The 5,663-nt window shown below is 42.0% G+C and overlaps 1 pseudogene; it reads right to left on the reverse strand.

The window, feature by feature from the left end:
* Positions 1-4,596: 4,596 nt before the first annotated feature.
* Positions 4,597-4,715, reverse strand: LOC121396377 (annotated as a pseudogene).
* Positions 4,716-5,663: the final 948 nt, after the last annotated feature.

Here is a 5,663-nt window from a genome sequence, read left to right on the forward strand (position 1 = left end):
CTGGAAAGACCTACTGGTAAATAAATCATTAGAGAGATTATTATATGATCCCCTTATATATTTATACATTGTTATCTTATCACCACTTAAGCGCCTCTTCTCCAGCGTGAACATCCCCAATTTGGCCAGTCTTTCCTCATAGCCAAGATTTTCCCTTTACCAGCTTAGTTGCCCTTCTCTGTACCCTCTCTAATACAATAATGTGCTGTTTGAGTGATGGAGACCAAAACTGTACGGCATATTCTAGATGGGGCCTTACCAGTGCTCTATACAGTGGGACCCCCTCCTCCCGTGACTCTCTGCCCCATTTAAATCAACTCAAGACCTTATTTGCCCTTGATGCTGCTGACTGGCATTGCTTGCTACAGACAAGTTTATTATCTACAAGGACTCCAAGCTCCGTCTCCATTATGGATTTGCCTAGTGCAGTCCCATTAAGGGTATAAGTGGATATTGTTACATCCCAGGTGCAGGACTTTACATTTATCAACATTGAATCTCATTTGCCACTTAGCTGCCCAGATTGCCAGTTTGTCAAGATCCTGTTGCAAGTGCCACATCCTGGATGGAATTAATTGGGCTGATAGTTTTGTGTCATCTGCAAACACTGATACATTACTTACAATCCCCTCCCCTAAGTCATTAATGAACAAGTGGACCCAATACTGAGCCCTGGGGAACCCCACTAAGAACCTTACTCCAAGTAGAGAATGTCCCATTAACAACCACCCTCTGTACCCGATCCTGTAGCCAGTTTCCTATCCATGTGCAAACGACTTCATTAAGCCCAACAGACCTTAGTTTAGAAAGCAGTCGTTTGTGGGGCACAGTATCAAACGCTTTGGCAAAATCCAAAAAGATCACATCTACTGCCCCCCCACTGTCCAGAATCTTACTTACCTCATCATAAAAAGCAATCAGATTTGTCTGACATGACCTATCCTTCATAAAGCCATGCTGATTGTTGTGCATAATGCCATTCATTAGGACACAATTTTGTGATCCCTTAACAAGCCTTCAAATAATTTGCCCACCACAGATGCTTACTGGCCTATAATTGCCAGGCTGAGATCGTAATCCCTTTTTAAATATTAGAATAACATCAGCTTTTCTCCAATCCATAGGCACCATACCAGATGACAGTGAATCTGAGAAAATCAGAAATAAGGGCTGATCTAAAACTGAACTAAGCTCTCTTAGAACCCGGGGGTGTATGCCATCAGGCCCTGGAGCCTTGTTTACATAAATTTTTATTAAAGCTTTATGAATCATATCCTGAGTCAGCCACTGACTAGATTGAGCTGAGCCATTAGTGCAGTTATAAAGTGAGCCTGGAAACTCAGACTCCTCTATTGTATACACTGAAGAAAAGAACTGATTTAACACATTTGCATTTTCTTTATCTGTTACAACCATACTGGTACCATTATTTAATGGAGCAACAGTCTCAACCCGCATCTTTTTACTAAAAAATATAACTTTTTGGGGCATCTTTTTTTATAGTATTTATATTCATTAAGTTCAGCTTCTGTCCCCACAGACTTGTAGGGGGTTATTTACTTAACTTCAAATGCAAAAATCCTGAAAATATGTGATTTTTTAAATAAAATCTGACTTTTAAAAAATCTAAAATTTTTCAGAATTTATAAAACCCCGAGGATGGAAAAGTCCGATTTAGAAAATCTGGCATCTTAGACCTGTCGAGGTTGCGCTTGGTTTCATGCAATACCTCACGTTTGAGGAAAAAAAGCAAGAAAGCAAGAAATCAGAGTTGAAAAATCCGGAAAAAAAAATTGAAAAGCTGATTTTTTTCCCCGCAAAGAAAATTTTCGGGAAAATGTATCAGAAAATGTTGAGATAAAAATCGGACTTTGATAAATACCCCCCATTGTTTTCAAATGTCTTTCTCTTCTTTCCTATTAACTTCTTTACTTCTGTATTAAGCCACACAGGATGATTCTTAGAGCTTCTACATTTACTACTTAAGGGAATAAATTGAGAACAGTAATGATTTAATATCATTTTAGATGGATAAGTATTTCTGTTCTGTGTTTTTAGCTGAAAACGTAATGCCATAAATGATGCTTCTCTTCCAGAAAAGGGAAGATTGTATCATACTTACTGTAATCTCCATGTCAGTACTAACCGGGATAGCCCCTCCTCCTGCTCCCATCAGAAGGACCCTCCCCAAACCTTAAAAAGGCCAACCAAACCCACTTACCGGCGTCTTTGTAACTTCTAAATCTTACAATAAAAGGGTAGGAACGTACTGACATGGAGTTCTCAGGGAAAGGAAGATTACGGTAAGTATGATACAATCTTCCCTTTTCCCCTTTCGAACTCCATGTCAGTACAAGCTATGTTTTTTTCCCAATGGGGGGGTAATAGGCTCTTAACAAGAATCTGCAATCAGGAATTAATAACACTGAAGAAAGAGCCCACAATCAAGCAACCTCTATAATGGAAAATAGAGACTCAAGGAGAAACTCCAGAATAAGCTTACAAGGATAAGAACAGTCCTATAGTATAAGATGAAGACACCCCTGCATGTGGCAAATTCAACAAGTTTGAAATACTTACTCTCCTGCTCACCAAAAGCATCCCTCACATGTAACACTAGTTAGTTTCAGTGCAGATTGTAAGGCACCTGTAAGAAACACTTGGTAGGAGTGAGAACCAGACTTTTACATGAAGCACAGGACATACAATGTGGCATACGAGGCCTGTACCATAAACATCTACATATTGGAATGTCCAACAGTCACCACTGTTCTAACAGAAAACAGATCCTAGGAGAATATGGACAAGGGCACCTGAGAAATACATAGGGTGAGAATTCCTTACACTGTGCAAGATCCTGTGTTGAGGGAAAGTAACTAACAATGGAAACACTGGTACCAATCACCTTAGCCAAACAGATAGTCACAGTGTAACCGGGGCATCTGCCTAAGAAATAGACTGCTTGTTGGATGACCGAACATCACCTTATGAGAAGATATATCTGGTTAGGCCTAGGTTCCCAGATCCAAAATTAACTTAACCCCAGTGAGGCTAAAAGGTAATCACATGAGCCATGGAGGCAGGCTGTAACACCTGGAGAGATGTTTAGAATCACCCAAGAAACCCGTCTGTTATCATTCCACATGTAAGGAACATTTCTGTATGTAAGATTATCAACTATCCTACATATATAAAGTCCATCAATGAAGCGAACTCTAAGACTGGAGTGGCCTTGTGAATATTCCTGTAACAACAGAAGGGCTTTAAATGTACCAGACTAAAGCAAATTGGGTCAGTTGGACTAGAATGTAGTCAGACCTAGAGTATATCAGGAGAGACTGAGCTTCACCAGGAAGTCCTATTTCTGTAGAACAACAGTGTGAGATCCAGAGAACAAGCAAGGCTAATAGGAGTGGAATAACTAGAAGGTTACCTGACAGAAGGCCCTGTGACTATGTACTCTAGACACACAATGCTCAGCCAGTGTAATGGGAATCCTCACCGTATAGGAAACAGTGTAACAGATTTGACAGGCAACGCATCCAAACATCTAGTTAGGAGCTAGCCACTGCAGCACAGATAACTTCATTTTCCTCAATGTATCCACTAAACTGAAAATCCACAAGGCTGGCAGATGTAGGAGATTACACAATCCTGAATAACTTAAGGCAGGGCCAGAACTAGGGGTAGGCAGAAGAGGCACCTGGACGCAAAGATGTGGGGTCGCTGAGCAGGTACCTGTTCAAAAGTTTTCTGCCTACTCCTAGTCCGGCTTGTTTGCTCCCCTGCTTGGTTTCTTCCACCGCTCCCTCTGTCCGTCACTCCCCTCCCTCTGTCACTAACCTGCCCTTCCCTTTCTTTAATCTCCCCGTATAGCGTATGAGCATGCGTCTTCGCCTATAACGCATAATGCACTGGCGCATGCATGCAGTAACAAGCTCACATGGGGGAGGGCGGGGGTAGCTGAGTGGATGCCTAGGGCACCCCGTTGGCTTGGCCCGTTCCTGATTAAAGGGACCAAACACTGCATTGCTTGATACACAACTGCTGTTTGTTGCTAACCCAGCAATCCTTAACCGATGTGAGTTAGAACTCCTGCTGTCTGTATCAGACATTATACAAACCTTCCCATCACAGGGAGAAATATTGTGCTTAATTTATTCTGGGCAAATATTGAGCTTAATTTATTCTAGGGCACATGCCATTACTTAGAAGCAATGCCTTATCACAGGGGCATTATATTACATATTAAGACATTCTGATGTAAGTGTATTAGACACCAATCAACCCAACATACAGTCACAGGGGCATTCGTTGTATAATAAGACACTCAGATGTAAGTGTAAAAGACTCCAATAAACTCAACATACAATCGCAGGGGCATTTGTCATTGTATTAAGACATTTGAATGTAAATGTACAACATGAAGTGCACAGTATAGATTAGCTGCTGCTTAGATCAAATATAATAAGAGTTTGGCAATCCACCTCCACTATGGCTGCTGGTTTCAGGTGAGCAAAGGCTAAACCATATATATATATATACATACATTACACATCTGTACACATAACCAATCATACACGCACACACATATTTAGCCTACGACACCTGGTATTACCAGACAGTCTCCCATCCAGGTACTAACCAGGTCCTACCCTGTATCGCTTCTGAGATCAGACGAGATCGGGCACTTTCAGGGTGGTGTGGCCGTAGGCTTCATATCATCTAAAAGAACTACTGGATTAGGGTGAGCCACCAGACTCCGCATAAGCTACAGGTAAGTATAAGATCACGTGCATGCAAGCTCCATTATCTATTTCTATAAGATCTACTGGCTTCAGGTAAGCACATAGGCAGAACCTAGCACAGTGCAGGTCAGCATATGATCACAGTGCATGTAAGCAATTAGCTAGAAGTATATTCAGTATACAGCAGAACAGAATAGGAACATATACCTTACTTACTGCTCATTATGCCAGGCTGTAATCAGGCCCCTAAACGCCACTGCATTGTAGGACACTAGATCCAATATCACATAGGCAGACAGGTATCACTTACCTGAGGCTTCAAGACCAGCATTCTAGTCTGTAGAGTTAGAGAGTGGGCGGGGCCATCTCCACCTGCTATAGCTGACAGTTGCACAGGAATCACCCGATTATACTCAGCAGGTGTCAGTACAGACAGAGGAATCACCTGATTGCACTCAGTGGGGAGTCACGGAGCCAGAGGAACCCTCTAATTATATTCAGCTGCTATTTGCATAGGCAGGTAACAAAAAACATCTTGGATAATTGGTGTTTGTACCTTTTACAAGGGCCCAGGTATGCTGCCATTTCATATGAAATGTTATAGAGCAAACTTTATAAATAAACACCTTTATTTATTTCCTTATATTTGACTCTCGCCCTTAGGAAAGTCTGTTGAGGGAGGCAGCTGGGCATGAAACCTGCCCTCCATTAAACAATGAAAATAAAGGTAGTAGGAGGCAGTAAGGCTCAGGCCCCTAACTAATTATGCCTAACTGCCGCCTCCCTCGCCCATCCGTAAAAATAAATGGGGGGTGTAGGGGCCACATACACCACTGTAGCTGGACGCCTTTTGGGCAGGTCAGGGGGGCACCCAGATGGGGGAACAAACACTTGCCCCCAAATGCTCAAAAACGA

Source organism: Xenopus laevis, chromosome 1L, assembly GCF_017654675.1.
Source record: "Xenopus laevis strain J_2021 chromosome 1L, Xenopus_laevis_v10.1, whole genome shotgun sequence".
In the NCBI taxonomy this organism is placed as follows: Eukaryota; Metazoa; Chordata; class Amphibia; order Anura; family Pipidae; genus Xenopus; species Xenopus laevis.